The 12,165-nt window shown below is 46.2% G+C and overlaps 1 long non-coding RNA gene and 1 other non-coding gene across 2 annotated transcripts; both read right to left on the bottom strand.

Annotated features, from left to right (window-relative positions):
* Positions 1-250: 250 nt before the first annotated feature.
* Positions 251-5,423, bottom strand: LOC144496860 (uncharacterized). The gene is made up of 3 exons (XR_013498450.1): positions 5,023-5,423; positions 4,768-4,879; positions 251-1,821 (listed from the first exon to the last, which is right to left on the bottom strand). It is a non-coding gene; the product is annotated as an uncharacterized LOC144496860 (long non-coding RNA).
* Positions 5,424-5,437: 14 nt separating this feature from the next.
* Positions 5,438-5,631, bottom strand: LOC144498092 (U2 spliceosomal RNA). The gene has a single exon (XR_013498642.1). It is a non-coding gene; the product is annotated as a U2 spliceosomal RNA (small nuclear RNA).
* Positions 5,632-12,165: the final 6,534 nt, after the last annotated feature.

The raw sequence follows: 12,165 nt of genomic DNA, 5'->3' as shown, positions 1-12,165 counted from the left end.
ACACTCCACCGCCACCTGTTTGGATACACTGAGGGAGAATTTAGCACGGCCAATGCATCTAACAAAATGATTTCATGGTCATCGTTAGACTTTTAATTCCAGACTTTTACTGAGTTCAAATTTCACCATCAGCTGTGATGGGATTTGAACCTGGGTCCCCAGGGCATTACCCTGGATCTCTGGATTATGAGAGCAGCGATGATGCCACTACACCACTGTCTTCCCATCTGTACAAAAAAAAATCAACAGATTGCATTTACATGATGTCTTTAATTTACAAGTAAGCCGTAGGCATTCACATAAGTGTTAAACAATTCCTTGTTACATCCATACATGTGACCACAAACAGATTGTAAAAGACACAAAGGAAATTGAGGTGGTCAGAATTGGAGCTACATGAGAGCACTGGGAGGGTTGAAGGTCTGGTTAGATGTCAGGAGGGGTAGGCTATCGAGGGACTTGAGCACTAGAATTCAAGTTTAATTTCGAGGCATTGCTAGGCTAGGAGCCAGGCTTAGCTTTGTTTCACCTGCCCACTCTCCCTGTTGAGATTGACATTAGATAGAGTGCCAGATGCTGACATCTGCAACACACTTTTTCTATTCATTCATGGGATGTGGGTACCACTGGCTGGGCCAGCATTCGTTGCTCATCCCTAGTTGCCCTTGAACTGGGTGGTTTGCTCGGCCATTTAAGAGTCAACGACATTGCTGTGGATCTGGAGTCACATGTCAGTCAGAGCAGGTAAGGATTTCCTTCCTGAAAGGACATTAGTGAACCAGATGGCTTTTCCGCCATCATTAGACTTTTAATTCCAGTTTTCAAATTTTACCGTCTGCTCTGGCGGGATTCGAACTTGGGTCCCTCGAGCATTGTCCTGGGTCTCTGGTTTAGTAGTCCAGTGACAATACCAATACGCCACCGCTTCCACTGTAGAGCGAGGAATTTCAGCAGAGAACATCAGGCAAAACTCGCTGCACCAGGAACAAGTGGAGTCGGCATGAAAATGGTTATATAGTTCAGAGCCTGCCGAGGCCCATGACTACTGCCATCTTAGAAGCCTTCTTTGCTCTAACATTTTCAATTTGCCTATTTTAGATCACTTTGCCAGTTTCCTCTTAAATCATTACATCGCAACAACCTTCACTGCACTCAACTATACATTAAGGTCCCTTATCTTTTAACAAGGACCTTTGGCACGGTAGCACAGTGGTTAGCACTGCTGCTTCACAGCTCCAAGGTCCCGGATTCGATTCCCAGCTCGGGTCACTGTCTGTGTTGAGTTTGCACATTCTTCTCGTGTCTGCGTGGGTTTCCTCCGGGTGCTCCGGTTTCCTCCCACGGTCCAAAGATGTGCGGGTTAGGTTGATTGGCCAGGTTAAAAATTGCCCCTTAGAGTCCTGAGATGTGTAGGTTAGAGGGATTAGTGGGTAAATATGTGGGGGTAGGGCCTGGGTGGGATTGTGGTCGGTGCAGAATGGGCCGAATGGCCTCCTTCTGCACTGTCGGGATTCTATGAGACATACCCCTTCACCAGCCTCGGTTATGTCTTTATGGTGATATATGTGGGCCTGATGGGGGAAGAGGAGATTGGCCAGAAGAGTCATTGTAATAGCTGACCCCAAGCAAATATTATTGTGAATTTTAGCAAGTAAATGCAGATTTAATGCTGTTGTTCTGTAAATTCTTTTGTAGCAAAAACATCGGTATCACTTTGTTTGAGGAACTGCCTGTGTGGGAATCTTGAAGCTTCCACAATTTTTGGGTTTAAGTTGAACTCCCTCTTTGGTGATTCTTGTGGCTTTTATTCGATTGAATCATCTGAAATTTATCAATAAAGCATGAAAATTAAGAGCTTATTTTCTTCCACTCATGAACACAATAAGATTAACTAAAAAGTGTCAATTATTTTATCTAGAATATTCCACAGAATCGCAGAATACGACAGTGCAGAAGAGGCCCTTTGGCCCATCGAGTCTGCACTGACACATGAAAGGCCCTGACCTCCCACCTATTCCCACTTGCCAGCACTTGGCCCATAGCCTTGAATGTTCTGACGTGCCAAGTGCTCATCCAGAAACTTTTTAAAGGATGTGAGGCATCCCGCCTCCACCACCCTCCCAGGTAGCGCATTCCAGACCGTCACCACCCTCTGGGTAAAAAGGTTCTTCCCTAAATCCTCCCTAAACCTCCCACCCCTCGCTTTTAACTTGTGTCCCTTCATAACTGACCCTTTAACTAAGGGGAACAGCTGCTCCCTATCCACCCTGTCCATGCCTCTCATAATCTTGAACAACTCAATCAGGTCACCCCTCAGTCTTAAAACTCATACACCAGTATCTGTAAATTTGTCCTTGTTTTGTACCACATTTTCTAATATAATTTTCAAAGTGAGATAAATATGAGAACTTTCCATGTAAACATGTCACACTGTAATTTCAGCCTCCCATCACTGGGGGTGCTGTATAGTTCTCAATTTTTGCAGTTCTCAGATCTTCAACTTGTTGTTATTTTTTAGTGTCACAAGTAGGCTTACATTAACATTGCAATGAAGTTACTGTGAAAATCCCCGAGTAGCCACACTCCGGCGCCTGTTCGGGTACACTGAGGGAGAATTTTAGCATGGCCAATGCACCCTAACCAGCACGTCTTTCGGACTGTGGGAGGAAAATGGAGCACCCGGAGGATAATCCACGCAGATACGGGGAGAACGTGCAAACTCCGCACAGACAGTGACCCAAGCCGGGGATCGAACCCGAGTGCCTGGCGCTGTGAGGCAGTAGTGCTAACCACTGTGTCACCATGCCATTGCAGAGAAACTCTTATGTTCCAAGTGATTCTGCTTTTCCACTCCTGTTGTTATTTAATAAAGTACATAATCATATCGGACAGTATAAAAATAAGGCAACATGTCCTATTTTATCAGTCTGTTGCTGATGAGTTGATAAAGGTTTTTTTTTCCACTGTCAATAGCACATCATCATTATAATAACTACCAGGATGGGGGAAGGTGAGTTGGCTGGAAATAGCAATGCCTATCTTCCAATATTTATTTATTCCACAGTCTAATTATTCTTGCCCTGTCAGTTCCGATTTCAGAAAGGATTTTTGCCTTTCCAGCAGTAAGATGGTTAATCAGTTTCAGAACCTGTTGTTGACGGCTGCTGGTCGATACTTAGTAAAAGAAACTGAACCGGAACAAAACATTTGAACAGCCACAGGGAAATGTCCAATGCCAAATTCTGTAGAAATCAAACAACTTCCTGTTATTGCACCAAGTGGGGAGTTAACACCAGCGTAGTCTTCAGCTGAAGGAGAGTTGGGGTTGGAGGAAATATAGGAAAAGTGGGCACAGCAGTGGGCAAGTTAGCCGTGGCTCAGTGGGTAGCACTCTTTGCTCCCCACCACCACCCCCCCCCCCCCCACCTCATGGTCTACATGTGACTCCAGATCCACAACAATGTGGTTGACTCTCAACTGCCCTCTGAACAAGGGCAACTAGGGATGGGCAATAAATGCTGACCAGCACAGACGCCCATGTCCCATGAATGAATAAAAAATGACAAGTTATCCCCAGTATCCTCAGCAATATATTTATCCCCCTCCATCAATGTCACTAAAACCAATTATCTGCTTGTGGGAGCTTGCTGTGCATAAGCAGGCTGCTAACTTTCCTCCTGCAGTGAACACTGTTCCAAAGTAGTTCAGTAGCTGAGATTGTAAGAACGTTGAATAAATTCAAGTTCTTTCTTGAGCCAGTTTGATGACCCAGTGATATCATGGCTGACCCTGACTCCATATCCCTTCCTTTCCCCTTATATCCCTGAATAACTGGGGTGGCACAGTGGCACGGTGGTTAGCACTGCCGCCTCTCAGTGCCAGGGACCTGTGTTCGATCTCTGGCTTGGGTCACTGTCTGTGCGGAGTTTGCATGATTTCCCCATGTCTGCATGGGTTTCCTCCGGATGCTCTGCTTTCCTCCCACAGTCTGAAAGACATGCTGATTCAGGTGCTTTGGTCATGCTAAATTCTCCCTCAGTGTACCTGAACAGGTGCCAGAGTGTGGCGACTGGGGGATTTTCACAGTAACTTCATTGCAGTGTTAATGTAAGACTACTTGTGACACTAATAAATAAACTTTTAATAACCATCTCTTAATCTCAGATCAATCATCGATCTAACATCATTGCCATTTGCCAAACTGTTACCACCTCTTGTGTGTACGACTGTTTTCTAATTTCACTCTGCACCCTCTCCTTTCCTATGTACTCTTTGAACGGTATGCTTTACCTGTATAGCGCACAAGAAACAATACTTTTCACTGTATCCCAACCCATTGACAATAATATATCAAAAAAGGGGTTATCTCTAACCTTTAGGTTAGACCACCTCCCTCCCACTCTAGTCCTGGAGACCCGAACCAACCGAATTAGTGTCTATCTGCCCTGTGTGTTCCTCCCTATATGTCTTGAGAACTTCGACCAACACTGCAATTTCAGGGGAACCCAGTTTGTACAGAGGCCGGGGAGGGAGGAGTAACCAGACCAGTTTGTTTTTCTCTGTTCAACGAGGACATTCTCCCAATTTTAAAACGTTCTGACTTGTGCTGGTCTGATCACAGCCAGATCTGATTGGAAATGGAGGTTTGACGGAAGGATTCAAACCTTTGCCCACCCCTTAACAACAATGTTTATCCGGGTACAAGCGAAAGAGACTCTGAAAACTAACAAAGGATTGCAACTCCGCGCTTGAGGAAGCGAGAGTTACCTGGTTGCTTTTGGTGCATTTCTCCTTCGGCCGAGAGGGGTTTTTCTCCAATTCCTCCAGGTATCGATCTCTGTAGGTGGACACGCTGACAAGGGCCACCTTGTCCATGAATCTGTGGAGGGTAACAGCAGGAAAATGTTAACAAAGAAACCCGGGGACTGGCAGACTGACTCATCGTAAGAAGTCTCACAACATCAGGTTAAAGTCCAACAGGTTCACTCATCCCCAGCGATCGCTTGTAACTTTCCACTTTACCTTTCCATGGGCTGATGATACCACTTCACTGCAACTGCTTCCATTTTTTTTTTGTTTTTTTTCAAAGAGTTGTTGTCAGCGTTCAGCCATCAGTTGTTGAAGTTGGATGTGTCAGTTGGAAACCGAATCTTTCTGTCAATAAGTTTTGGACACACCCCCTAACTTCTCATTGGAAGTTATAATTTCATTCAAAGCTTGAGAAACAGTGCATTCGCCCCTGCCTGAATGTATTTTTATATAAGTTTAAGTATTAGGGCCACAAGTACATTAACACAGCAATGAAGTTTTTTTTTATACTTTTCCAATTCAATCAAATCAAATCCAATTCAGAGTCTCAACAAGTTGAGACATTTCCGATCCAGGCTGACAAGACAGGGCGAGCGACCAAATCACCGTGTCCTAGGCCTGATCTACATGAGCCAAGCTGATTGGAGGAACAAAGCAACACCTCCTCCAAGACTTGAGCTCATTTGCATCTTAGCCAAAAGGCCGAGATGCCGCTTTTAAAAATTGCTTCATATGAAGCTTCAATGTAACCCAATGACCTCAACCAAGTGCAGCATCCAATCCATACTACACTTGATCTTAGCCAAAAGGCCGAGAAGCGTTGCTGTGAAAATCCCTCCGTCGCCACACTCTGGCGCCTGTTCGGGCACACTGAAGGAGAATTTAGCACGGCCAATGCCCCTAACCAGCACATCTTCTGGAGTGTGGGAGGAAACCGGAGCACCCAGAGGAAACCTATGCAGACACGGGGAGAACGTGCAGACTCCACACAGACAGTGACCCAAGCCAGGAATCGAACCCAGGTCCCTGGTGCTGTGAAGCAGCAGTGCTAACCACTGTGCCACCCTCTATACATGTATGTATGTAATCATCTTTGCTTTTAAAGTCTTTTAGCTAAGATCAAGCATCCGTAGTGCTCAAGATCAGGGTGCAATGCCTTTCCTCATTTGTTCGACTGGAGCAGGACAGAGGGAGAGATTCTCAGCAGCAGTGCTGAGGGTGAGTAAAGTGCTGTGATTTATTTATTTAATCCGTTTTTTCGCGGGCTTTTTTTCAAGGGAAGTGGGAGTAGGCCGCAGGGGATTCTGGGAGATTGTGTGTTTTTTTTAGTATAAAAGTCACTCGATACAGCGGGCAGCGTCGGGAGCGGGTAGCGGAGTGAGTGGGGGTACAGTGTGAACTGGCTTTGGCTCACAGGGCTTTGGCGAGGACAGGCAGAGGCAGGGTAGGGTTTCACTTTTAAATTACACCAACGCATACAAGGTAAATTGGTATGGAGGGATATGTAATGTGCTGTTTCTGCATGATGTGGGAGCAAGTGGACCCCAAGGTGGACCCCAGGGACCATGTCTGCAGTAAGTGCTGGTTGCTGGAGGATCTCCAGCTCAAGGTAGACGAACTGGACTCTGAGCTACAGTCACTGAGGCTTATCAGGGAAGGGGAGAGCTATCTGGATAATGTGTATAAAGAGAAAGTCACGCCCCTTAGACTGACTAACTTAGCTGGGGGTCAGGGACAACAGGGAGTGGCTGCGGGTGAGGCGGGCAGTGGGGGGAAGAAGGCGGGCAGTGGGGGGAAGAAGGCGGGCAGAGGGGGGAAGAGGGGAAGTAGTTTGCGGGAGGTAAAGTCCCAAGAACCTCAGCCCTTAAATCTTTGCAACAGATTTGAGGTTCTTGCCACCAGTGTAGATGGGAAAAATGACTGCGAGAAGGACGAGCAAACTGTCGGCAGTACCAGGGTGCAGGGTGCTGCTGCAACGGAGAAATCAAAGAGAAATGTAGTAGTAATTGGGGATAGTGTCGTTAAGGGCATAGACACTGTTCTCTGTGACCAGGAGAAGCAATACCGTAGGTTGTGTTGCCTGCCTGGTGCTCGGGTCCAGGATGTATCATCTGGGCTGCAGAGGAATCTGGAGTGGGTGAAAATCCAGTTGTCGTGGTCCATGTAGGTGCCAATGACATAGACAAAACAGGAACTAAGGATCTGCAGAGGGAGTACGAAGAGCTGGGGAACAAATTAAAAAGCAGAACCAACAAGGTGGTAATCTCTGGATTACTACCTGAGCCACGCGCAAATTGGCGCAGGGTTAATAGGATTAAGGAGACGAATGCGTGGCTCAAGGATTGGTGTGGGAGGAATGGGTTCGAATTCATGGGGCATTGGCACCAGTATTTGGGCAGATGGGACCTGTATAGATGGGGTGGTCTCCGTTTGAACCGTGCTGGGACCAGAGTCCTAGCGAATCGTATCACTAGGGCTGTAGATAGGGCTTTAAACTAATTTATGGGGGGGAGGGTGCAGAGGTAAGAGGAATTACGAAATCAATGGTAGAGGAGAGGGAGCGAGTGCAAGTGAATGAGGGCATTCAAGTAGTTAAAGGAGTAGAGGGCGAGGGAGAGGTTGATAGCGTTTCATCAAATCGGGTCCAGATAAAAGCTGGAATAAAGACACTTTGCCTGAATGCAAGAAGCATTCGGAACAAAGTTAATGAGTTGTTGGTGCAAATCAGCACGAATGGGTATGATCTAGTGGCCATCACAGAAACGTGGCTGCAGGGAGACCAGGACTGGGAGATGAATATCCAGGGGTATCAGGCATTTAGGAAGAATAGACAGGAAGGAAAAGGTGATGGGGTAGCTCTGTTAATAAAAGATAATATCAGGGTAGTAGTGAGGGATGACATAGGCTCTAAGGAACAAAACATGGAATCGTTATGGGTAGAGATAAGGAATAGTAGGGGGAGAAAGACACTAGTAGGCGTGGTCCATAGGCCCCCAAATAATAATGTTGAGATGGGTAGGGCTATAAACAGGCAAATAATGGATGCGTGCAAAAACGGAACGGCAATAATCATGGGGGACTTCAACCTGCATATTGATTGGCTGACTAAAGCTGGGAGGGGTGGGATGGAGGAAGAGTTCTTAGAATGCTGTCGGGATAGTTACCTTGAACACTATTTTTGCAGAACCGACGAGGGAACGAGTTATCTTAGATCTGATAATGTGTAACAAGGTAGGTAGAATTAAGGATGTTCTTGTGAAGGGCCCTCTTGGGTCAAGTGATCACAATATGGTCGAATTTCTGATACAAATGGAAGCGGAGAAAGTAGGGTCCCATACCACTGTCCTCTGTTTGAACAGAGGGAAGTACGATAGGATGAGGGCTGAATTGGCTAAGGTGGACTGGGAGAGTTGACTGGTAGGTAGGACAGCTGAGGAACAGTGGAGGATTTTTAAGGAGATCCTTTTCAGTACTCAGCAATAATATATTCCGGAGATAAAGAAGGGCTGTAAGAAAAGGGATAACCAGCCGTGGATAACGAAGGAAATTAAGGAGAGTATTAAATTAAAGACCGATGCGTACAGAGTGGCCAAAAATAGTGGAGGATCGGAAGATTGGGAAAACTTTAAGAAACAACAAAGAACAACTAAGAAAGCAATAAAGAAAGGAAAGATAGGTTATGAAGCTAGGCTAGCTCTAAATATAAAAAATGACAGTAAAAGCTTTTACAAATGTATAAAAAGGAATAGAGTGGCAAGAGTGAACGTTGGACCCTTGGAGGACGAGAGGGGGGATTTAATAGTGGGAAATGAGGAAATGGCTGAAACTTTAAATAAGTTTTTTGTGTCGGTCTTCACAGTGGAAGACACAAATAGTTTACGGAATATTAACGATAGAGGATTGGTAGGAGGAGAGGTACTCAATACAATTAATGTTACCAGGGAGGCAGTGCTTGGTAGACTAACGGGACTGAAGGTGGATAAGTCCCCGGGCCCGGATGGAATGCATCCCAGGGTACTGAAAGAAATGTCAGAGGTAATAGCGGATGCGTTAGTGGTTATTTATCAAAATTTGTTGGATTCTGGGGTAGTGCCGGCGGATTGGAAAACGGCTAATGTTACACCGCTGTTTAAAAAAGGAAATAGACAAAAGGCGGGTAACTACAGGCCGGTTAGCTTAACGTCTGTAGTTGGGAAAATGCTGGAATCCATCATTAAAGAAGAAATAGCAGGCCATCTGGATAAGAATGGTTCGATTAAGCAGACGCAGCATGGATTCATAAGGGGAAAGTCGTGCTTGACGAACTTGTTGGATTTTTATGAAGATGTGACTAGTGCGGTTGACGGAGGGGAACCGGTGGATGTGGTGTTTTTGGATTTCCAAAAGGCATTTGATAAGGTGCCTCACAAAAGGTTGCTGAAGAAGATTGGGTCACACGGAGTTGGGGGTAGGGTGTTAGCGTGGATTGGGGATGGGCTATCCGACAGGAAGCAGAGAGTCGGAATAAATGGATGCTTTTCTGGTTGGCAGATGGTAACTAGTGGCGTGCCGCAGGGATCGGTACTGGGGCCTCAACTATTTACCATTTATATAGACGATCTGGAGGAGGGGACTGAGTGTAGGGTAACAAAGTTTGCAGACGACACAAAGATAAGTGGAAAAGTGAATCGTGTGGAGGGCGTAGAAGGTCTGCAGAGAGATTTGGGCAGGCTGAGTGAGTGGGCGAGGATCTGGCAGATGGAGTATAACGTTAACAAATGCGAGGTCATTCACTTTGGAAGAAATAATAGCAAGTTGGATTGTTATCTAAATGGAAAGAAATTACAACATGCTGCTGTGCAGAGGGACCTGGGGGTCCTTGTGCATGAGACGCAAAAACCCAGTCTGCAGGTGCAACAGGTGATCAAGAAGGCAAATGGGATGTTGGCCTATATCGCAAGGGGGATAGAATATAAAAGCAGAGATGTCTTGCTGCATCTGTACAGGGCATTGGTGAGGCCGCAGCTGGAATACTGTGTGCAGTATTGGTCCCCTTATTTGCGGAAGGATATATTGGCTTTGGAGGGAGTGCAGAGAAGGTTCACCAGGTTGATACCAGAGATGAGGGGTGTTGGTTATGAGGAGAGACTGAGCAGATTGAGTTTGTACTCATTGGAATTTAGAAGGCTGAGGGGGGATCTTATAGAGACCTATAAGATAATGAAGGGGCTGGATAGGGTAGAGGTGGAGAGATTCTTTCCACTTAGAAAGGAAACTAGAACTAGAAATAAAGGGGGGTCAGTTTAGGACAGAGTTGAGGAGGAACTTGTTCTCTCAGAGGGTGGTGAATCTCTGGAATTCTCTGCCCACTGAAGTGGTGGAGGCTACCTCGTTGAATATGTTTAAATCACGGATAGATGGATTCCTGATCGGTAAGGGAATTAGGGGTTATAGGGATCAGGCGGGTAAGTGGAACTGATCCACTTCAGATCAGCCATGATCTTATTGAATGGCGGGGCAGGCTCGAGGGGCTAGATGGCCTACTCCTGCTCCTATTTCTTGTGTTCTTATGTTCCTTGAGCGTTTATTTATTAGTATCACAAGTAGGCTTACATTAACACTGCAACAAAACCACTGTGATAATCCTCTAGTCGCCACACTCCGGTGTCTGTTCGGGTACATTGAGGGAGAATTTAGCATGGCCAATGCACCCTAACTAGCACGTCCTTCGTACTGTGGGAGGAAACCGGAGCACCCGGAGGAAACTCATGCAGACACGGGGAGAACGTGCAGATTCCACACAGACAGTGACCCAAGCCAAGAATCGAACTCAGGTCGCTGGCGCTGTGAGGCAGCAGTGCTAACCACTGTGCCACCGTGCCACCCACCGCTTGGATCTTGTTATTCTCTCTGGTGGAATTGGATTCAATTGAAATTTGGAGCAAGTAAGGAATGGATTCAGCTCAGCCCCTGTCCACTCTGAGCATTGACTTTGGAACTGTCAGAACAGAGTAAAAAAAATTAAAAACAAATCTTGGAATTACCATTCGAAAGTAATGCAACATGCTGCAAAAAAACAGCCAAGTTTTCTTAATTTACTGTAGAGGAATGTTCAGGTAGTACATGCGTTGCACTTGCCATCTATCCCATTTTATCCCTGCCATACTTTCCCCCCTTCCCTACTGTCCCTGTTCCCTCCCCTGGCATCCCTCTCTCTCTCTCTACTCCCCTCCCCGGTATCCTTCTGCTATTCTATCACAATATCCCCAACTTATCCCTCTGCATGTTTCATCGAATCATAGAATCCCTACAGAGCAGAAGGAGGTCATTTGGCCAATCGAATCTGCGCCAAGCCTCCGATGAAGCATCCTACCCAGGCCCACCCTCCAACCCTATCCCCATAACCCCAAGTATTTATACCACAAATTCCCCCTAACCCTGCGCATCTTTGGCCATTAAGGGAAGGAAATCTGCTGTCCTTACCTGGTCTGGCCTATATGTGACTCCAGATCCACAGCAATGGGGTGGCACGGTGGCACTGTGGTTAGCACTGCTGCCTGACAGCGCCAGGAACCCAGGTTCAATTCCCGGCTTGGGTCACTGTGTGGAGTTTGCGCATTCACCCCATGCCTGAGTTTCCTTCAGTTGCTCCGGTTTCCTCCCACGGTCCAAAAGACTCGCTGGTTAGGTGGATTGGCCATGCTAAATTGTCCGTTAGTGTCAGGGGGACGAGCTAGAGTAAATATGTGGGGTTACGTGGATAGGGCCTGGTTGGGATTGCTGTCGGTGCAGGCTCGATGGGCCGAATGGCCTCCTTCTGCACTGTAGGGATTCTATGATTCAATGTGGTTGACTCTCAACTGCCTTCGGGCAACTAGGAATGGGCAATAAACACTGGCCAGCCAGCGACGCCCATGGCCCGTGAATAAAAAAAACTAATTGGGGTAGCAAAACATGACTCCAAGAAAATGCCAAATAAATGGACAACGTTTTAAAACAAGCAACCGGACTGACAATGGGCAGCTTCCATTGGAGGGGCCAATTGTAAACATTTCTGGTGAAATGAACTGGTGAACTCAGTCAGAAAATAAAACTGAGAACAACATTCTCTGTGCAAAGTTCGTGCCAATAGCATTTGTGAAAACAATGAAAACAAACTGCATTCGTCTCATGGTTGTCACATTGGTTTCTGGAAAAATTCCAGGAAATACTGATCAGATCATATGAAGATTGATAAAGTTAACTGTTTGGACTTTTATCACGATTGCTGCAACTCCAAACTCCCTGTCTTTCCCAAGGCTGCAGAAAATGAAACTCAATAACAACATTCCTCTGGAGCATAGGAGGCTGGGGGGCTGACCTTATAGAGGTCTATAA

Source organism: Mustelus asterias, chromosome 8 (genome assembly GCF_964213995.1).
Source record: "Mustelus asterias chromosome 8, sMusAst1.hap1.1, whole genome shotgun sequence".
Lineage (NCBI taxonomy): Eukaryota > Metazoa > Chordata > Chondrichthyes > Carcharhiniformes > Triakidae > Mustelus > Mustelus asterias.
The sequence above is the reverse complement of the archived record's forward strand: the minus strand, read 5'-3'. Positions and strand labels throughout refer to the sequence as shown.